The following is a 23,696-nucleotide window of genomic DNA, read 5'->3' as shown; positions in this document are numbered from 1 at the left end:
TTCATTGTTCATAAAGCAAAGCAAACACTGGCCGCCACAGGTAGCAGGTTTCCACATCCTGACACCTGTCCGGATGAGAAGATGGTGGTCAAGTCTTTCCACTATCACTTGACAGAAACATCCTCATAGTTGATAATGTCACCCCCCCCCCCCAAATAGCGAATGTGACCTTAGCATGCATTCAGCTCTTTATGAGCAGAGCTGCCTGTGAGGAGAAAGTAGAAATGTAGCCTTTAAAACTGATCTTTCAAAGAATCACCTAGCCCTCCCCCTGCTCTCAAAGACCTCCATCCCTCAGATCCTGGCGACCACTGTACAGAGAGGATGGGGAAGTCAAGCCGCCACTTTCTCAGTCCATTGTGGTTGGGGATCCAGAATGTCAGGAGCTTGGGCAGTTGCCACAGTCAGGAAGCGAGAGCCATATCTGGTGATCCCCTCCAAGCCATAAAGTCAGGGATCTCCTGTCCAGGGAATGGGCAGTCTCTCATCCATTACTGTAATTAATCCCACATGGGCATGCCCTGAGGCTGTCTCCCATGTGACTCTAGACTGAAGCAACAAGTGATACTAAGCATTGCACTGTCTCAGGAGCATGCTCCTTTATGACTTCAAGAGCAGAGGGACTGGAGCTGGCCATAACCAAGGCCTTCTGCGGTTTCAGCTGGGCTGCTTCTAAATTCCCCTCCCCAAGGAGACATAGTGTCTACTACAGGGCCCCTAACAAACCAAGTAACGCTTCCACTAAAGTTCACGCTGGGAATCTAACAAGTTTATTGGGATTACTTACACAGCATGGGTAAGGGATTGATGATGGGAACATGAGTGACCCCAAAGCAACCACATTGGAAAGTCTGCCCCCAGCAGGAATGATGACTCCCAAGGCTGCCGCTATGTAGATGGAACCCATTTCCTCTACCTCCCCCAGCCCCCTTTGCCTAACAATCAGGTTAGGATTGCATACAATGGTTTTGGTAGTGGTTAGATACTTAGCTCAAAGGGCCCAATCACCTTCCTTATCCCATTTTTTCTCTGGGGGAATGTCAGCAGTCCATAAACCCAGCTGTGACAATCTTTTATAAATAGTCAAGGCAATCTGATGAAGATGGTAGTAGCTTGGCTTAGAGGATAATCCTATACAACAGCTGTGGAAGGCCTGTTGCAGGTCTGAGTTTAGAAAGGCCTGCCTTTTCAGGTGGTGGTGGTGTGTGCGTTTAATTCCAGTTCTCAGAAGGCAGAGGCAGGCAGATCTCTGCAAGTTCAAGGCCAGATGGGTTCTATAAAGCTATTTTGCTACCACCACCATCTGAAGTGGTACCACTGCCACCTGCTGTCTTCTGTGCCCTAAAACAGCAAGTAGACTCTCAGGGTAACCCCATAGCCATACGCAGAGCCCAGTCCGTACATGGCAGGAATTGCTCCTTTAGCAACCCAGAGAGCAGATGATGGGAGAGGAGAGAAAAGGCTCACCAGGTGCTCTACAGCACATGGTGCTGAGTGCACACGCTTCCCTAGCCTGGGTCCACATCCTGGCAGGAGGAGCCTCTTCTGCACAGGGACTTTGATCTTAAGTCCTGACCACAAGCCTTGATACCTGGCCTGTATCAAACAGAAGAAAAAGGCTAGAAGCTAGTTGCTGCAAAGGCCCATTTTCTTAAGATTGTCCTGGATGATCAAGTGCAGACTGGGTGCCCATAAGGTAAGGAAGAGCCTTACTTAGACCAGGTACATCTTGCTGATGAGCCTAATCAAGCACCATTCCTCTCTCCCCTCCCCTCCCCTCCCCTCTCTCCCCCTCCCCTCCCTCATCCCCCCCCCCTTTCTCTGGCAAACTGCCTTTTAGGGTAAAGACTTTTCTGTACTGTACTCTGATCATATGATACAACTCTATCATATATAAATTTCCTGTCACATGGGGAAGTTAGAACATCCTTGAACTGCTATGTAATTTAGACACTTGTTCCAAATACCCAAACTAAGCCTGAGGAAGCCTGCTGCTGACCAGAGCTTTCTTGACACAGCTGTCCTCAAACCTTCCACCTGCAAACTTTCTTTCTAAAACCATCCCAGCACCCTTTCATTGATGAATCAGAACTTCACCCAATCCCAGCATCCTTTCATTGATGAATTAGAACTTCACCCCATCCCAGCATCCTTTCATTAATGAATCAGAACTTCACCCCATCCCGGCACCCTTTCATTGATGATTTAGAACTTCACCCCATCCCGACATCCTTTCATTAATGAATCAGAACTTCACCCCATCCCAGAATCCTTTCATTGATGAGTCAGAACTTCACCCCATCCCGGCACCCTTTCATTGATGAATCAGAAGGGGCACTGGGGATCCACCATGGCCTTTTAAGAAGGAAGGAGGATCTTACAGGTTTTAATGAACCCCACTGTTCAATGGGCCACCTTAGAAAAGACGTGACAGTTGCACAGAATGTACCTGGGTAGCTGATGTCCACTGATGTGTGGGTCTGATCCTGAAGACAGGTGGAGGTGAGATGGAGGGCAGTGCCCGTGAAGGGCAAAGTCAAGGCATGCCTCAGAGGCCAGATGATTCTCCCTGTAGGAGGCTCCCTCCCCCCCTTCCCCCGACAGACAGTGACAGGCTTCAGAAGCAGCTCCAGGTGGTGCAGCTTGGCTAGCTGTGGGAAGTTTCTGGACATCTGCCCACCTGCCCCACACAGCATTTTGAGTGTTCATGGACAGTGCATACAAAAGTTTTCTCTTGTCGAGATCCAAATAAATCCCTGCAAGTGTCTTCCTAAGCACAGAGGGGACCAAGGACCTCAGCATTTTATTCAGAAAATGACAGACTTTAAAACTGGCCCAAGGAAGCTAAGTGCACACAGTAGGTTCACATCCTGATGCCCCATGTGGTGTCAAACACCTACTCAACTGCTCTACAGTGCAGAGTCTGGGATACTGGCTCCCAGCTTCACTGTTATGGAATCATGGTAGCTAGCAAGTCTTTAAAAAAATGCTGGGAGCCGGATAGCTCAGCAGTGAAGAGCACTGGCTGCTCTTCCAGGTCCTGAGTTCAATTCCCAGCTATTTCATGGTGTCTCACAACCATCTACAGAGGGATCTGATTCCCTCTTCTGGCATAATGTCATATATGCAGATAGAGCACTCATATTCATAAAATAAATGAATAAATGTTTAGAATGCTGAGAGCTGGCTTCTAACCACTTGCCATTGGGATTTCATCGTTGCTCTGAAGAACAGCCAGGATGGTGAGACCTCAAGGACTCATCGGTGAGTCTGCTGTTCAGCAGACTGTGCTGACCACAGGACCTACCAGGTCAATGACTTTGAGACACGGTGTCATCTACAAAGTTTGCACTTGAGAGCTGTGTATCAAGCTACGAAAAAAGAATCACACGCACAAAACATCCTAATGTTTTAGGTGAATTTAGAATTTTGTGTTGTACTGCCTTTATTACTATTCTGGGGCCCATGCAGTCTGTGAGCCAAGGACTAGACCTGTGTTTTAGACAGTCATGAATACTCAGTAAGTGCTTTTCCCTCTCTAGAACCAGCTATATAATTTTGGTGTCTAGAGGGAAAAATGGATATATTGGGTCCCTTATTCAATGATTTTCAGAACTCCAAGATGTCAACATCGGGATGTCAAAGCAAGCACTGAAACATTCTGGGCATGGCCCCTGTGGGCAGCAAGCTTAGCGTCTCTAGCTTGAATAAGATCACCCACCCCATTGGTACACATGTGCATGCACACTTGTGTACATGTACACACACACACACACACACACACACACACACACACGAACATGATGGTTTCAAAACTCACCCATTGGGCCAGCCAGCCAATGGTTGGAGCAGCCTCGCCGTTTCAGAAGAGCTACAGGTAGGAATGACGCTGGTTTCCTCTCTTCATAGTCATTGATGGGGCCTCTGGACACTTGACTCCTCACAGCTGCTTTGGTAGGATGGAGAGGAATTGTGCTGGGAAAGGAGAACACAAAGAGAAAGATGTTACATATGTGCCTGTGAGCACCGCTTAGGAAAACAGTCCAGGATCCTGAGGCCGGTGCCTCTCCTTCCAGAGTAGCCATGATTTACTAAAGGGGCCAGAAAGTAGTATATTCCAGGCTCTGCAAAAGCATTGGAAATGGAGGTAATATCCCACAGAATAATTTATGGTCGTCTGGTCCCTGCTTCACTGTCTGATCTTGGTCCTTGGCAAGTTCACACAAAGGGCTCAGTGACTTCAGATCCAGAAACGGAAGCTCAGAGCATCTGGGCCTGGGCCCAGCCAGTGGCTTGAGCTTGACCCTGGGCTGTCAGGCGCAGAGCTGAAGAAAACCACTTAGGAAAAACTGTTTTTTTTTAAAAAACAGGTCTGGGGATTCTTCCTAGTTTGGAAATGGGGAGAGCTTTGAATTTGTCACTGGAGTCCTCACATTTAACTCTATGATGATCAATCTTCTCGGGAGTCTCGCCTTCACCTCTTGACAGCCTCTCTGAGACTGGGGAGACATTAAAGGGAACCTTTGTCCAGTCCTACCCCTGACCCCAGTATTGTGCTCAGCCTGCATTCAGCCTGGGCTCTCCACCCTTCCAGGGTGTCATTGCTGAGTTACATAAGTGATGGCGCTCTCTCATCACTTAGCGGGACCACAGCGAGAGGTCAGTGCTGGTGTCCACCGTCTGTGCATCATCCACACACATCCCAGGCCGACCGTTAGCCTTGCCATTTGAATGAGAACCAATTTTGACTTAAGGGATGTTAAATACTTTATTTAAATCAACTGCTGGGTATTTTGAAACCAAATTCCAAATCTGTCTGAGCCTTGAAGGCATCATGCCAAGTGCCCATGAGCACAATTGACCCACAGTAATTTGCATCTGGGCTCATGTACCTAGCTCCAGGTACGTCTATAAAGACTCATAGAACCAGGGAACTTAAGGGTCAGGGTGAAAGAGGAAGATGGCATAGGGAAAAAGGGAGAGGAATATGCCAAGTGGTTTATTTCTCTTACTGGAAAACAAAATCAAACCAAGAACCAACAAGGACGATTCTGCACCCCTGGGGAGTGAAGGGAGCCATGTTGAAGGAACCGAGGGGGTCATGGGCAGTCAAGCAGACAGTCTGGGATAAGCACCATTTCCAAGGCAAGGGCTGAGTGACCCAGCCAGCTGGTTCAGCCCTCTGGTCATCACCGGACTGCAGAAGAACAGGAAGCCCCTGTATGTCAAGGTTCTGTCTCCATGGCGCTGTGCTCAGGGAAGGCCAGTGGTGAGGGAAAGGAGCCTGCCACTCCACACATGTGGCACTTAGTCTCTTTCCAGGAGTGGACACTGACACGGCCCCAGTGGAGTGGCCTTTCATTGTAGTTTGAAATCAGGAACATGCTGGCAACAGAAAGAGGCACTAGGCGCTGCTGGCAGCAGATTGGCAGGCTAAAGTGGAGGGTCCCACCTAAATGGTTAAGTGGCCAGCTTGCCAAGGCCACCGAACAAAGTGCTACCTCACCATGGGGCAGATTAAAATATGCATTTTCTCTTAATTGAGCAGAGTGAGATCAGCCGGCGGTCCTGTCACAAGAGCAGGAATGAATTGTCACAGCACGAAATCTACCACACCACGGAACATCTATTAAACTGAGGAAAAGAGCCACATAAACTCTCTTTTGCTGGAATTACAACTAATTTGTTGTCCAGTAGGCTGGGGTGTGGAAGCTTGGAGGAATTTTCTACATGGCAGCATATGACCCAACTGTAGCATCCTGTACCTGAGTGTGCTACTTGGCACGGCTAGCAGTGTAAGTCTAAAGGCTCTTTCTTGCGTGGGATTAACATGCGATTTTTTTTTAAAGTATTTGTTTTATGCCCGGTGTGTTTTAGGTTAAAGGTATAAAGCACACACTCTTCCTGCCATCTTCCATTTTAACATGGGCTTAGATGACATCAGAAAACTCATTAGCAAAACTATCCATTTCAGCCTGCTGAAGATATTTCAAACCCTGATAATGTCATTAATACGCATTTATGTCTCCAGAATTGGTGTATGAACTTGGTAAGTATTTGTCCTTTGAGGTCATCCAAATCAGTGACAAACAGTACCAAACAGAGAACCATGTACAACATTTAGAAGTTTCTTCTGTGTCTATGAAAATTTTCAGTTACTCAGTCAATCATTTCATGGAATTCTTGGGGCCTTATAGTGGGCATTCAATAAATACTACTGGAATAAATGGAGGGAGGGAATGTAGGTTCTGTTTAGTTTTAGTTCAAAAAGTAATTGTAGTTTAAGTAAGACATGGGCCAGATTACAGACAGACACCTGAAAGGGGTGTATGTAGACTGCTAATGGATGTGTGACATGTAAAATGTAGCCCGTATGTAGACATTCAAATACATTTTTACTGAAGAGTTACTTTCCTGAACAACTTCTTTGGTTTTAATAAATGATTAGAGGTAAAAATAGGAGACTAAACTGCCTCAGTTAATTCGTTTGCTCATTGCTCTTCCCAACTGGTACCAATGGTTTATATTCCATCTTTGATAGCAGTGCACTTGTCTTTAAGACTGGGGCCCCTAAAAAAGGATTGGGAGCTGTGAGAGAATTGGGTAAGAGTCCAACCACATAGGATTCTGGATTCTGCTGCCTCCCTGATTGTGAAGACTGAAGTTGGGTTCTGAGGGAAGCCAGCAGCTACAGCCGCATGCTGGGCCACCTCTCTTCCACCTTGGCTCCTCAGCAGACTTCAGCATGAGGTCTTGCATCATCTTCAATTTCTTGCCCTGCTCATGCCCAGGGGATGCTAGCACTACCATGAATTGACTTCCAGATATTTCTTCATTTGAGCAGCACTGTAGTTAAGTAGCAGTGAATGCCATCTTAGCACTAGGAGAGTGGCTGTAATAAAAACAATAATAATAGGTAACATTTATTGGTCATTTGCAATGTGTGTGTGCATTTCTTACTGAATCCTTGCAGGGAGCCTGTGGTGGGGGCTGCAGCTCAGTTCCCGCCAGAATGGAGAAACTGACACTTTGGAAGCCACTTGCAAACCCTGAAGCTGAGCGTGGGATCATTGGTCACCCTGCCTGCTCACGTAGCATCTAATTACATTGGTTAAATGTAAATCCACAAGCGATTGCCCCATTTCTGTATTAAATACCATCAACACTGGGAGTCCAAAGGTGAAGTTCCCACCTGCGTGGACCTTGGCCCTTAGAACTAGCCCCCGTGATTTACAGTAAAAGATTATTTCTGGTAAGGCTGGGAAGATGGCTGGGTCAGTAAAGCGCTTGTCATACAAGCATGAGTACTGGGTTTACATCCCCAGAACTCAGGTAAAAACCAGATGTGGGGGCATGCACCTGTAGTTCCAACACTGAAGAGATTGAGGCAGGAGTATCCATGGAGCTTGCTGGCCAGCCAGTGTTGTTAAACTGCCGAGCCTCAGGTTTAAGGCGAGGCCATGTTTCAATGTTTCAATAAACAATAGAGAAGTAATTGAGAAAGACACTGGATGAGTTCTGACTTCTGGCCTCTAACACACACACACACACACACACACACACACACACACACACACACACACACGGTAGGGGGAGTTATTTCTGGTCCATGTTTATGGAGGTCATCTTGAAGGCTCTGTTCAATGCTGTCATTCAAGGATGCAGGCTGGAAAAACAACCCCTACCTCAAAACTAAAAGTCTTTAAGAAGATGGGTAGCTGGAGATATGGAGAGATCACTCCAGCAGTCATGTGATCAAAAGGGACACAGGTCACTTTCACTGCTATGCATCATCCATGACAAGTCCATTGCCACCCAGCCTAGAGGGTCCTGGAAGTGTAATTCTATGATGACCTCAAATGGACTAATCTGGAGATTTGAACAAGTACACCAGTCACCAGGATAAGGCAGAATGCAATGCCCTCATACAATGATTGCCCTAAGTTGAAAGAGTTTAAAGGAAGGAGCACCCTTTCCTTTTGAGGGGCCAGGAAAGGCATCAGAGAAGAAGGCTGGACTTGGAGAGATCAGTGAAATGGAAATGGGCAGAGTTCAGGGTAGGGGTGGTGCGAGACCTCGGGCTGGGTGAGCGGTAGGCGAAGGATGAAAAGTGGGATGGGAGAGGATGCGTGGTGCTAGCATTGTGGGCTGGGCCAGAATTCGGCTGGGAGTAGAAGGATGGATAAATAGATGTACGTAAGTCTGTCTCAGTGTGATTCCCTGGGAGGGGCTGGAGGTGCAGCTGTAATGTGATCATTAGAGCTGCAAGTATGAGTTTCTCCCAACAGCACTCAGGGCAGGTGGGGACTGCAGCACTTTCAGGGTGGGGACTTGGGTCTGCATTCAGGGGCAGCAATGAGGGGAGGAAATCAGAGAGGGTTCTGAGACAAAGGGGAGAGAGAAACCCCCCAGCATTCCAGACTGAGACATCAGAAGCCATCAGGGCTTGCAGGTAAAGGAGAGAAACAGATTCCAAACCACCTAAGGTTTCTGATGACATCAGTGATACTGTCCAAGAAACATCTAAAACCAAGCCAACCCAAGTCTTTTCTTTATAGAGAAAACTATGTCCCTGGTCCTTGAGGTAAGGATTTCTGTCATTCCTAACACGCATTTCCTTCTGCCAGGAGCATACAAGTTAGCTCCCTATGCTTTGCTAACTATGCCCTAGACTGTTCATATTAACCCTTATAACATTAATACTTCCATGGAAAACCTTTTACAACCTAGACTTCCTTAGTGAAGGTGCCCAAAGCTTTTGAGAAGACATATCTTCTGTGGATTTAGAAGCACACATATGGTAGAAAAAAAAATTTTTTAAAGCTTTCAGGGGAGACCATGGTCAGCAAGTTTATTTTATGAGTGTGGGCAGAATTTAGTGCAGGAATCCTACAATAGTTTGTAGAGGATTCTGCAGAGTCAGGCCTGTGCTACACACTGATCACTATTGTGAACAAGTTCAAGGCCTAATTAACCCTCACTCAATGAAGCTAAAATAAAACCCACCACAGCTAAGGTAGTTTAACTTCAACAAGACTTGCACACAGCAGAGGTGCTCCACACATCCTGCATCTAATCTGCTCGCACAGCAGGGGCATCTCTAAAGGCTGTAGATGCGCTCTGGGTGGCCATAAAACTTGGTTTTACAATGAGTCATATGCATCAGCAAACATGTTTTAATGTCTCTGTATTGTTTGTCTTATTAACAGAACAGGCACTCCAGAGTGTAGGAAACAGAAGAACATGAAGTCCAGGCTTGTGAACCGGGTTCTCACGTATTGTGGCCAGACACCTTGATGTGCTCATTCCTTATCTAAGGAGCAGGGGTCTTTGGAGTTAAGACGGAGGGCATATGGTAACTTGCTGCTGAGAATGGGATCCAAGAACCCACAACATTAACAAAACCTGGAGCTTGTAAGAAATGTAGAAACAGCTGTACACAGATCTGTAAAAGCAGCCCTTCATTGACCAACCTCCTTGGTTGGAAGGTTGGGAAACATGTACATTGGGGGCCTCTACAACGGAAGTCAGGTGACAACATGAGGCATACCTAGCCATCTGCTGGATCAACCTCCACTCAACTTGTGAGTTTCCCTAAATCCAGGGGCTCTCAGCACTTCACGTCACAATTATTTTGCTTTCTTTGTACCTGGAGTTACCTTAACAGCGTTGTCACTAGCAGGTCAGGAATTTGATTCTGTGGTTCTTCGCATGAGGGTGACGTGTTTTCTTCTACGCTCACTCATTTTATCCCTTTAGGGTTTGCTACTGTTGATGGTGGTGATGGTGGTAGTGGTGGTTTTGTTTTGATTTTTGGTTTTTTAAGACGGTTTCTCTGTGTAATCCTGGCTGGCCTGAAACTCACTCTGTAGACCAGGCTAGCCCCAAACTCACAGAGGCTCACCTGCTTCTGGGGTTAAAGGTGTGCGCCACTGCCACCCAGCTTCCTTTAGTGTTTGTGCAGGCTCTTTGACACTAAGGATCCTCTGATCTTCCTAGACAAGCTTCCAAAGACTAGAACATTCTAGTCTCCCCATTAGAATTTGTCTGCCTTTAGTGGAGAGTATCCGGTTCACCTGCCTTTGCTCAGCCCGCTGTAACTCATGTCTCATTTGGAAATTGGGAAGAGTTCCATTTCCTACGGTTTAAAGAAAAAAGGGAAACCCAAGAGTATTTATAGTGCGGTGCTTTTTGTGCCAGAAAAAAAGGAGGGTGGATAGAAGAAAGGACTGGGAATCTCTCGTTACTTATAAGAAGAAATACAGGAGAGAAAAGTCAGAACTGAAGATGATGACTGCCTATGGGGATGAGGAAGGATGAAGAGAACAGAGACAGGGGAAGAGGAGAGAAAGCTGATGCTCGAGTACAGCTTTTCATGGGGATCAGACTTTAAGAGAACAATAATAATTCACATGTCCACCTCTGCTGGTTACTTTTTGGGCTGGGGGATTTTTGTTTTGTTGTTGTTGTGTTTGCTTGTTTGTTTCAAGACAGGGTTTCTCTATGTAGTCTGGCTGTCCTAGAACTTACTCTGTGGATCAGGTTGGTTTCGAACTCAGAAATCTGCCTGCCTGTGCCTCCCAAGTGCCAGGATTAAAGGCGTGCACCATCACCAGCCAGCTTATTATCATTATTATTATTATTTATTGTCGTGTTGACACACACTAAATACACCAAGGAAGAAAGTGGTTCAATAGAAGAATTGCCTCCTTCAGATTGGTCTGTAGGCATGTCTGTGGGACACTTTCCTGACTGTTAATAGATATGGATGGGCGTTGCATTCCCTAGCCAGTGGGCTATGTAAGAAAGGAAGCTGTGTGTGAGCCTGGGAACAAGCCAGTAAGCAGTCCCTCCATGGTCCTGCCTTTCTTTCCCCTAATAATGGCCCGTAAGCCAAGTTTCTTTCCCCAGGTTGTTTATTACAGCGACAGGAAGAACCAGAACAACTTCAGCCACAAGTAACTCAAACTATCTGATAGTTAAGTCAGGCAGGGTCACTGACAAGTGTGTGGCTGTGTTGGTTTCTTCTCCTGATGCTGTGTTAAGACACCCTGATGAAAGCAAATCCGGGAAAAAGGGTCTACATCAGCTCACAGCTCAAGGATACAGTCAATTAAGGTGGGGAAGTCAGGGCAGCAGGAAGCTGAAGCATCTGATCAAAGTACATCCACAGTCACGAGCAGAGGGTAAGGCATGCTTATTCTCTGTTAGTTTTCTCTATTGTATATAGTCTAGCGCCCAGCCCATGAAAGAGTCCAGCCCATATTTAGTGTGGGTCTTCCCAATCAATGACCCTAACCAATAGGATTCCCCAAAGGCATTCCTACAAACTGATATAATTTAGGCAGTCCCTCGGAGAGGCTCCTTTTTCTGAGGAATTCTAGATCTCATCAAGTTGACGAACAAGATCAAGCATCACACTAACTGCATTGTAGATGAATACGTACATGAAAGGGGTGGATGGAGATGGAAATAACTAACCTAACTGACTGTAGGACATTTCCTGGATGCTCTAAGGCTAAGGGTAGAGTTGTGATACACTTAAAGTGCTTCTCGAGGATGCACACGCCAGCAGGTCTGAGACACAGTTACACAGAGCAGAATTGAATAAGTGAGTAAGTACACTGTAGATAATGAGAGCCAGAGAAGATTTCAATAACAAGAAAATGGATGTGATTAAAATAATCCCTACTGTGTTAATTGGAATAATAGGTATCAGTATATATTCATAGTATTTAAAGAAAAGAGAAACGTAGGGGTGGATACATGTAACTTAGCTCTCTTTGTTTTGAGAGCCTCAAAGTAACACCACCCTGGAAACAATGAGCATACCAATAACACAGAATTTTTTTAATATATCATTTTATCTATGGTAAAATATAAAGAACGTAGTTGTGTGGCCACATCCATCATCATCTCCAGAACTCTATGGTGCAAAACAAACTCTAAAACTCTAAACCTACTGAACACTAACTCTGCCTTCTTCCTTCTCCCCAGTCCTGACAATCACCACCGTTGTGCTTTCTGTCTCTATGAAGCTAACTCCTACAGAGACGTGTAAATTGAATCATACCGATTTTTCAGAACTGGCTTCTTTCACTTAGCACATCATCTTCACCTTATTGTAGCATGAATCCTCATTTTGACTGCTCCCTTGCATGTGCTATGGTTTGGATTTTTAATGCTTCTGAAAAGGTCCATGTGTTAAAAGTTTGTTCCCAAGGGTAGCACTTTGGGGAAATGGAGGGACCTTTAAGAGATGGGCACGACAAGGGGATAGTGGGACTCCAGTCCCTTCCTTCAAACTTTCTTTTTCACTTTCTGGCCACAGGTGATGTTTTGCCCCACGCGACTTACTTCTCCCATGTTGAAAGCACTACAGATCCATACGTCACAGACTTGATTTTGAAAACCATGAACCCGCACACACCCTTTATGTGTTGCTGTGGTGCAAAGCTAACACAGGGCACACATACGGGAGTTGTTTCCATAGACTGGCTGCTGTGAATAGTGTTTCCATGAGTAGCTGGCACCCTAATTTTCTATTTACATTTGCTTTATTGAGTTTCATATTCTTGAAATAACCTTGGGAAACAGGCACTGTTCTTATCTCTTGGTTTTTAGATGAAATTCGGTATCTTTGTTACTAATCGGCAGGGAGGGTTTTGAATAAACAGTCCTTTGATTCCAGCTCCATTGGGTAATCATGGGAGACCATATTTGTCTCAGAGTCTCCTTTGGTTGGGGGAGGAAGAGGGACCTTGCCTGGGAGAGCCTCCTCTTCACCAGATGATCAGGGGTGACACCTCTGTTCACAAAGTAAGCTGAAACATGTTGAAGGGGCAGAGAGAACATTGCTCTTTCTCCTGCGTAAGAAAGACCTTTCTAGTCTAGGACTGGGGAAGTGTCTCAGTGGATACCTGGCTTGCCATGGAAGTGTTAGGACACGGAGTACGTACCTCCAGAGCCCACGTAAAAGCCGTGCAGGCATGCAAGCTGCCTGTAACCCCAGCATGCAGGAGACAGTGGCCAGCCAGACTAGCTGGAATCATTGAGTGCTGGATTCAGTGAGAGATCCTGACTCAATAATGAAGAGGAGGACAACCGAGGAAGGCGCCCAGTGTCAAGTCTGGGCCTCCACACTCACATGCGTGTGCACCCACACGTGAGAATGCATAGATCAGCTCATGAACACTACAGTTTTTCCATTCTGGAAGATGCTAAGACGTGGGCCAAACAGTTGATTAAGGGACACCCCTTCAAGTCTACATTAGTGGAGGGATGCTCAGAGATCCACATTTGTCCAATCTGATACCTTCTTTTCAGTAGAGGCTAGAACGTCTGATGCCCATAGGTCCCAGGCTGGATGAGGCAGGAGTGAGAGGCAGGCTAGGCTGGGGTTGCAGTGGGGACAGTATTTGCTTCTGCAGTAGCTGGTACCAAGACCACCCCCTCTGAGTCCTGGCCACAGGACAAACTGTCCCTGCCCTGCTGAAAGGGCTCTAAAACATTAACCGCCTGTGATTTCGACATGTCAGATATTTAATAAGGAACAAATTAGCACTTGGGTCTTTTTTCCTGAGACGATCCAATTTCTATGCCAGGCACCGGCTTCTATATTTCAAAATGCATTTTTGAAGGTTAATTAGAGAAGCAGCAGAGATAGTGTTTTTCCAAGAGGGATTTTCTGGTTCCTTCTAGGCCTCTGGATGGCAGAGAAAAATAACTTTCAGACACTGTAAATTGAGTATGTGAAGCTGTGAGAATAAACCCATCTCATTAGTCATCGTGTCAATTATAGTATCTAAGGAACAATTCTGTAGCAATAGCATATTTATTTGATGTTGTGAAAGCTACCTGGACCCACTGTTAGGAAGGAATTCACTCCTAATGTTCCTAGCACCTCTTTAACAAAATGGCACTCCATAAAAATTTAGTGTGTTCCTACTGTAATTAAATGGCCCTAGTCATTTTTGCATTTATGATATAAACTATAATGGCTGTAAAATTCCGCAATTAACTTTCCTTGCGCCAACATTTCATACTTGAGAAATTCTCATTACAAATTTCATTACTGATTCACTTATCTGTAATTTGTCCTATGTAACCTAAAGAATATTAACAAATTTAGACTCACTTTTGCTCTATTAAAAACGAAATATAAAAGTCTTTCACCTAGCAAGTCAATCATGATATTTCAAAGGTCCCCAGATGGTCAAGTGTGCTGGTACGGATGGGAAGGACCAGCGACCACATGACTGAGACAGGAGTGGGTAGGGTAAAATAACTGGAATGCCACTGAGCTTTCTTGCCTACTTATTAAAAGGTACAGAGGACCAAAACGCAGGGGGACGTGAACAGAACACAAGGGAATCTGTAGGGAAAGGTAAAGGGCTTGGTTTTTATGTCCAGTGGCTTCTTGTCACTTAAAAAAATCTTTTTGATTTGTATGCGTATTTTTTGCCTGCCTGTATGTCTGTGCACCCCATACATGGCTGGTGCTTACAGAAGCCAGAAGAGGGCATTAGATCCCCCAGAACTGAGGTTACAGACAGTAGTGAGTCACCAGGTAGATGCTGGGAATCAAATCCTCTGCAGGGGCAACAAGTGCTGTTAACTCATGAGCCACTGCTCCAGGCTCTCGCGGCTTCCTGTCATTCTGCCTCAGTGCTCCCTTCTGGCCTTTTCTGAGGGCCCGAGGCTGGCAGCAGTCTGCTCCTCAGCTACCCTGCTGTGACTGAAGGACTTTTTGGTTACCAATAGCAAGGGCAAGGCAGAACAAAAATTCAACTGAGAAAGTTCCTCTAGGAGGGATGCTTGCATTTCAAACTTCCATCCCTGCCAGGCAGACTACTTTGTGGGAAGGAATCTAGAGAATGTCCCCTGCCCTTTCATCGTCTCCTGAATTCATTAAAAAAAAAAAAAATTAAAAAGTTGTGTGTGAGCGTGTGTGTGTGTGTGTGTGTGTGTGTGTGTTTGTGTGTGCGCGCGCGTGCGCGTGTGCACGTGTGCGTGTTGTGCACATAGGCACAGGCCGAGGGACGTGCATTGCCACAGTGTGCATGCAGAGTTAGGGAAAATTTAGTGGAGTTGCTTCTGTCCTTGTACCTTTATGTAGGTTTCAAGGATTGGGTGCAGGTCTCTGGGCTTGGGCAGCAAGTGCCATTAACCCTCTGAGCCAGCCATTTGCCAGCCTTCGTGTCTAACTTGTAAGGTAGATAACAGACACACACCCTTATGAAAGGCAGCTGCACTGCTGTGGGGTCAAGAGCCTTGAGTTTGAGGATTTACTCTGTCACAAACTTGCTAGAGTGACCGTGGGGAGACTTGTCACCTGTCTTGGCCCCACTTGCCAGGCTGAGAAAGGAGGAGGATTCACTAGAATGACAAATATTGGATGCCACCAGATGTCTCTGACTTCTACAAGAACAGCCTTTGTAAGTATTTCCCCTAATCACACCCTACCCCAGCATTTTGCTGCCTTCCATAACTGCATTCATTTTATTCTAATTTGTAATTAACTTTTACAAAATTAAATTGGAGATAGAAAATTACTGTCCCGACATAAATAATCCTGCTGTGGGATGTGGCAATGTTAACGCAATCAACAATACGATTCACAAATGAAAGAAATGCTGTCATAGTTATTACTTCTGTGCGTTCCATCTTTTATAGAATATTACAGTGTAAATTGAAATTTTATATGATTTAATAAACCTCAAAAAGATATTATGGCCAAGTAACCACATAACTGTAACAAATGGTGCTCCTCCCCCATTACTGTTTCCTCCTCACACGGGGCTCGAGGCCTCATTATCAGAGTGGTGTCTTTGACAACCCAGAGCCCATTAAAAACACCTTGAAGAAAGCATACCCCACACTGTGGAACTACAAAATCCATACCAGGCTGCGCTCCTTGAGGATGGCGTTGTAAAATGAAGAAACGGTGCCTTTCATTTTTCATCCTAAGACCCAGGCAACAAAAACATTATCTGGGCCCCACAAGAAATGCCGTCTCTCACCCCAGCCTTCACCCCAACAATGCCTCTCTGGCCCAAACCAAATTCTGCATTACCATGGCTGAGGCTGAAGTCAAATAATCAAAGCAGCTGCAGAGGAAGGGGTTTATTGCCCCTCTGATTCTTTAGCTGGCTTTATAGGGCTACCAGCTTAGATTTAAAGTTTCTTTGTCTTCAGAGAGCCAGGCCTCCCGTTTGTCGCTCCTTGCCATTTTTCAAAGGTTTCCGGCTCACCCAGGGGTTCATTAGGGTGACAGGGGAAAGTGGGATGGATAGATAGACCAGCACTGCAATCTCAGTCCCTTGTCCTGCCCATTTCCCTGGTTCTGGGGGCTTCACCAAGCTCCCTTATCCACCAATTTGGAGCAGGGGAAATCTGGAAACTGAAGCACTCTCTAATCGCAGGCACTGGTTCCTGGAGCCCAGTGTGATTTCTGTAGCTTCTAGCAATGTGTGGGACACATTTGCACTGAGCAATTTAATGACTTGTTTCATTGCCGTCTGCCATCAATATTTATCTATATTAGCTAAAGAAAGACATTACTCGAAATGGCATTTCACACCTCTGAGCATTATACAGTAATTCCAAAGTCGTAAGTTGTACCTAACTCCAAGAACAAACACAGAGATACAGTATGAATGGAAATAACCCAATTCAAACTGTCTTGCAGCAATCTGGAAAACCAAAGTCAAAATGACTCTAATTGCAGGCACTGGGAACGATGAGACAAAAAGCCATGGAAACCATCCTTCCTGGTTTTGTTTTGTTTTTTTAACAAGACCATCATTCAAGGTATGTTCTAGAAAAGCAAAGCTTAGACTAGGCAGTGAAACCGCAGACACTTCTTTCTGCCTAAACTGTGTGGAGGAAACCTGTGACCCTCATATCTCTCAGCCCTCCTCCATCTGGTGGTCAGTTCACCCACTCTTGACTTCCCCTGGCCTCTGGGCCACATTTTATCACATTCCGTGGCTGGTGTCTCTTCCATGCACTTTTGTAAAAGAGTATCTTGTTGCACGTTGGTGTATGTACTTGCTATTGGCTGTCTCCCCCATGTGAATGCTCCCAGATGGCAGAGCCATGCAGGCTTCACCAACTACTCCATGTTTTACCTAGAGCCTTGAACACAGCCCATGCCACTCTGCATTCATTGCAGTGAGAAAGTGACCTCAAAGCACTGTGATGTCCAGACTACATCATCTTGAGCAAACAGCCTCAGAAGGGTCACCTGAGCACCGTGCCCTTGAATTTTCCTCCAAGATGAGAATTTTCAAGGGTGAAAAGGGAGACACTTGAGCCGAGCCTTACCATGCAGACGAGAGCATGTTCTCATAGGCAAATGACACTGGTTCAAGGTTACCGGCACTGTGCTGTGGCCCAGGCTCTCTCAGAACTTGGGCTTTGAGCAGCTCTCTGTTCTGAACTCCACCCTCACACTCTGGACTCTACTCCAAGTGTAAGCTCTGAAGCCAACAGAGGCCACACAGCTTCACTTTCACATGCTCACCGGAAATGTTCTTCCCGTCATTTTCCCATCTTCAGAAATTATGTTTATGGAACATCTGGGCAAGAGGATTTGTTTAGTAACAGAATTAGAATTTCAAAGAACCCCTAGAACTGCACTATTAACCCTTCACATTTAGATTGTGCATGACTCTAAAATCACTCACTCAGTGACTGTGTACTCATCACAAGAAATGCGGACTTGTGACAAATGACAGGGACCAGTTGCCTACTGTCCAGTCTTCCCTAAGTTGTAATGAAGTTTGAGGAGCAGGAGTCATGAATTGCCTATTTTCTTTAAAACGATGAAACAGACTTCATTTCTTTTCATTTTAAGCCTTGGAAGCATTCCACTTCTTGAATTAGCTGGAAGTGTCCAGGAGTAGGACTTCAGGGCTTAGACTCACTGAATTAAGAACCCTGGAGCTGTCTGGTAAGACATTGTATGTATCACCCCACAGTTGGGAATAACTTCTGCCATGTTTATAATGTGATTTGTATAGTTTAAAAAATATACAGGGATAGTTTTAAAAGGAGTTTTGTTTTTATGCTATTCATGAAATATTGATATATTGATATATACAGAAAACAGGCATGTGTTACTAGTACTCCCATGACATAAAATTATCTAGTAAAATAAGGTATTGTACTATATGATAGACCACCTGCTCATCAATTCTTTTTTGAATAAAATTATAGCAAAAGTAAAGCATGACTTATAATCTCTAAAAAGAGAGGTATATGTAAAGCTTTCTTTTAACAACCATCTAACATCAAATCAATATCGCATTTTCTTGGTGATTAATTTAAGATGAGCATTGGGCTTTTATCATTTTAACCGATACAGTATCTTACTCTTTTATTTATTTCCCATACTTCCACAGAAGGATAAGCCTAGTGTCTGTTGGTCATTTCACTGGTAATGTCGGAATGGCAGCTTGTGGAAAATGCACAGATTGACAAGAACTGTTTTAAGTATCTGGTACTCAGGATCGAGAACTGTTTTCTTCGCTCTTTCAACCTAACAAGCAGTGGCAGGTATTCGAAGCATCAAACTGTCAACGCTGGGGCTTCCACTGTCATGGGCATCATAATCTGTTTCTTAGTAACACTTGGTCTGCACAGCAGTAATAGAATTAATTATACTTCATTTTGCTGCCTTTAACAGTATTGACCAAATTTAAGAACAAATGAGAAGTGCTTATCAAGCTTGAAGAAAATAATCCATCAGTGGCACAATTTAAATTCTCTGCAGTTCTCTTATTAATCAAAGTAGCACTTACTATCCTATCTCCACTTCCCATTAACAGTCATTAAGCCCTGCTGCTGATTGAAGCAATTTCTTTAGGGATCTCAACCTCATTTTTAAGAGAACTTCTTCGGTGGAAAACAATATCATAGGAGCGTGGTGACTTAAAAGAGAGGGAGAAGCTTCTTCAATCATGTTCTGACCTTGATATTTTTCAAGAGTGTAAGTTCAAAAAAGTACACAACAGCGAGATTAGAAAATTCAGACTTCCGGGGGTGGACTGCCTGCCCTTGCCTCGCCCCTAAAGGAGACGAGTGCCTTACAAAGCACAGGCGTAGCAAAACCCTTACCAGCCCCCTCTAAGCCGCTGGTGTCCCCATTATACTCTTCTACTCACAGTGTCACATCCTGTGCACCTCAGAAGCAGGTGCCACACTGAGAAGGGGAAACCATGTCTTGGCCTGTGGTTGCGGGAGAATGGGAGGACGCAAGAGCTCTGTAACTGTGAGGCAGGGACTGGAATGAGGCTCGTCACTGCCAAGCACGGGACCTGGACAACCTACCCACTCTGCTTTTCACTGTTTTTTGAGCCAGAAATAACATCAGTTGCTCTGCTCACGTTTCCCAATTGTGGAGAGTACACGAGGAAATGCGGGTTCAAATGGAAGTCCGTCAAAGTTGATAAACACAACACAAAGGTGCCCTACCCAACACTTTGAAGCCATGGCCACTCATGGGTCTTTGACAGTACTGGCGCAGTGTGCAGCTGGTATAAGCTCTGTGATTTTCCGACAAGTTCTGTGCTAAGACTGAGAACGAGATAACCCACATGATTAAAACAGTGGGGTTTTGTTTTTCAATGAAAACATCTGGAATGTGTGTAGAAGGACATCCACCACTGACATCCAAGACAAGCAGCGATTCTATGGGTAAATAGGCACAACACTGGTAGAGTCTGAGCAATTTGCTTTTGCCTCTACATTTCAATTGAGGGTGCAGAGAACTTGGCAGGGGAAAGTCCAGAGGATGCTGGTGATCAACAAGATGAAGCAATAGCACTTGCAAGAAAGGCCCAGCAGGAAAGATGGAAATGCCAGGATAGTTTCCGTCACAAAGGGCCCGCTACTCTGGGCCCCAGAATCTAATGTACATACATTGGTTATGTCAGTGCATTTTGCTAACAGACAAGTCATGAGGTGGGGGCAAAGATGGCTCCTCTGGAATGAGACTGTCCATGCAGAACTGGGCCCTGGGACAGTATCCTTTCTGCATTGTCAGCTGTGGAGTAATGACATCTAAAATCCTGCCGCCTGCTCATCTGTGTAGTAATCAGCCTTTTTGTTTGTTTGTTACTATGAACAAAACACCTGACACACTAAGGGAGAAAAGATTTATTTGGGATTTCAGTTCCAGGGATGACAGGGTGGCAGAACAGAGCCCCAAGGACAATGACCCGCGTCTTAAAACTAGGGCCACCTCCCCAAATGCCATCATATTATAACTCTATGAAGGCATTAGGTCAGAATTCTCATGGTATAAATGTCCCTGGGCCACCGTCACAGACATACCTGGAGGTCTACCTCTCATCTCATTAGCATCCCAGTCTAATCAAAAGTAAGCAGGCTATGTGGGGAGTCAGTGTTTCCTTCTGGCTATTAATGGAAACTTCACCAGAATTCCATTATTTACGAAAGCCAAATGCAGCATGGCACTGGTTATAAAATCACCAGGTGCTAAGACACAGAGATGCATTCGTTGTCATCAAGGAAACAGGTCCAGAGAGGCACAGTGGCTTGACTAAAGCCACCAAGCAGAGCACTGTTGGCCAGCTCAGGAGGTCTGTGTGGCTCTGTGTGGCCTCTGAAATGTGTTGCGATACTCTTGCTTTCCCCTAGAGGAGCTGTGTACCCATGGAGGCAGGGCAATCTGAAGAGCACTCTTAGGAAGGACTTCATCCTCCCGGCCCCACCCCATACCTGTGCCTTAAACCTTAGCTGTTAGGCATCAGCCAGGATAAATCCATTCTTTATTGTTAGTGGTGAAATCAATCCCCAAGAGGCTCAGCCAAGACCGGGCCTGAATTTGCTTTGACCAGCATAGATGTGAAGATGTCTCTCAAAAGGTTCCTGGGCCAGATGCAAAAAGATGACCAGACAATCAATGACAGGATAGGATGACCTGAGATTCTGATGACCACTGATACAGAGGCCACAGTTCAGCCAAAATGGATTTTCTCCTCTCGAAGCAATCTAGGGACCAATCCACCAGTGAATTTCTGATGGGACATTAAAAATATGCTTCTCATCTCTAGGAAATGAAATGCTGAGCTGGGTTTCTGGTTCAATGGAATACCTACCCCTGTTAAAGCACTTAAAAAGGAAAACATCTACAAAATGTCCCATTAGTCTGACAAATTTATAGCACTATGAAAAGCGTGCCAGCAGTTTCCAAGCCGAACAGAGCGTTGTGTTTAAAGAGTATGAATGGATCCGAGTCCGGCCATATTTCATCCACAGGATAGTCACCACATCTCTTTCCATAGTTCCCACATTTACTTTAACAGGCATCTGTATGTCATGACAGGGTATGGATATCATCTTCAAAACTAAGTTGTCAAATGAATGATATTAAATGGACTCTCACAGCGGGAAGACATGGAAATCTATTCTCATCTTGATGTGTGGGGCTGTGCAGACAGAAATACCATTAGCATTAATGGTAATTATGTGTGTGAGTCCCTGTGCTCTATGAGAATATACCCCTTCGTTTGCAAGCCCAATGACTGGCTCATTTTGACATCAGGAGCAGCTGAGGCTTTTCTCTCTCTATCGGGAGGGACTGGGGTGGCTTAGAGCACGACTCTGATCACCACTTTCCCAAAACTTGCAACTCAAGCACTCTCTCAGAAGAGCTGCAGACGCACGTGAAAGCTGGATCTGCCTTTGGAGGGCCCTGGTGATGTATACAACCTCATTCTCACTTTTCTGTCACTTGCTGGGACAGTTAAAATACAGGATCTATGTTCTCTCATAACAAACGTTTTATTATGGTCTGATAACAACCAAGAATAGAATTTTCTGACCAATCTAGCAAAAGCTGTTTAACTCCAGTGAAAATGGGCACAAGGTAAGCATTTTAACATCCTGTTCCCAAAAGTCAATACAGCCCTGTCTTATTAAAGCGGGCAGGCAGACGAGAGATGCAGGGAGATGGGTCAAACTGCCTTTGATTCTTCAAGAGGGCTGCGAGACCAAGACACTAGGCTAGGTTCCACCCGACACAGTAGCAAAACAAAACGTCCTCTTTACCCAAAGTCATTAGCACAGAAGGCAGCCAGCCTCATAACTTTCCACACACAGACGTCATCAGGGCAAGACAAGCATAGTGACAAGTGTAATTAAAACATACAAAAACCAAACCAAACCAAACAAAAACGCCCAGCCATCGTGGCTTTCAATTACGATGCAACTAAGAAGCAACCATATTACTTCTACAAACTATTTTCACTTAGCAAGTTCAGATGGAATTATTGCCATGACCTTTTAAAAACAGGAAAGAGTGAATCAATACCCTTTCAGAGCAGGACTGCTGGAGCCGAACTGTCCATGCTGTAATGGTGTGTATTTCTGCATCAGGAGGCAGTTGAAACCTAATTATCGTCAATCACATACAAGGTAGCTTCACGTACTGATGAGCAGGCAGGCGGTGTGCACGTAAGGGGCTGTTAAGAGTGGTTCTAGAGAGGGAAGAACACGTGCGAAGGGGGCGGGGATCTCGGGAGCCCTGGGCCCTCAGGTGAGTTATAGGGACTGTCACTCATTTACAATAACTAACACTGGCCTGTCAGAAACAGCCACCTGTAAATGATGTATGAGTGGCTGGCAGCCTGCCATCCCCCCCCCCCAGACCTTGCAGCCAAGAATCACATTTGATTGTCGAGGTCATCGGAATGCTTACTTGGATACATGCCATATATTATTAAAAAATAACAAACAGCCAATCAGCAGCATTTCTTCGGGCTCAAGGACACGGCGACCAGCTTGCTTTTGGAAAAGAAGAACCAAACGCCCATTTTAGCAGGTGATCTGTTTGACTGCTTCTCTCTAGTTATAAAAAAGGGACACTGTGGGGGCCCAAGAGCAGCCACACCATGTCAGACGGGGAGCACAACGCGGGTATTCACTGCTCCCAAGCGCTTTTAGACGCCATGCCAGCAAAACCTAAAAACAAGCACTTAGTCAACAATGACGACAGCCCCAACTGCCAGCCTATCTGCTGGTGGCAGGTTCCTGGGCTGTAAGAGCCCTGGAAAATGGTTTGCAGAGGAAAAGAACGCGGTGTCGAACATGCTCTCCCCATTTGATTTCATCCGTAAATCTCCCTGAAAATACTAAAATGAGCCATGGGACAAATGTTTTTCTTATGTAGTATCTTTTAATATTCTATCAGGGGTGCCAAGAAGATGGTGGATCAGTGGGTAAAGGCCCTTGCCACCAAGCCTGGTGACCTGAGTTCAATCCCCAGAACCTGCGTGATGGAAGGAGGGAAATGATTCCTGAAAGTTGTACCGTGACCTCTACACATGTGCGTGGCACGTGTACACCTTGCTCCCAAATAAATTAAAAACAAACAAACAAAATGCCATCAGAAGGCCACAGTTTTATTCAGTAGTCAAACTATGAGCATAAATTCCATATAATGTTATTGCTTTCCAATACAAGAAGTATATGAGTAAATGTTATGTGAGAAGTGTTTGGACAGCAGCTTGTAACTTTTCTTGGAAACTAAAAACAAAACAAAACAAAACATGGAACACTACTACTCAGTAGCCATCTGATTTCAAATATGGCCCCATCAGCTACCATAGACCTGCACCGCAAGCTTCATTTCCTTCCACCAAAATGAAGTAAATAGTGTATTTGTT

Source organism: Phodopus roborovskii, unplaced genomic scaffold (genome assembly GCF_943737965.1).
Source record: "Phodopus roborovskii unplaced genomic scaffold, PHOROB, whole genome shotgun sequence".
Lineage (NCBI taxonomy): Eukaryota > Metazoa > Chordata > Mammalia > Rodentia > Cricetidae > Phodopus > Phodopus roborovskii.
Note: the sequence above shows the minus strand (reverse complement) of the source record.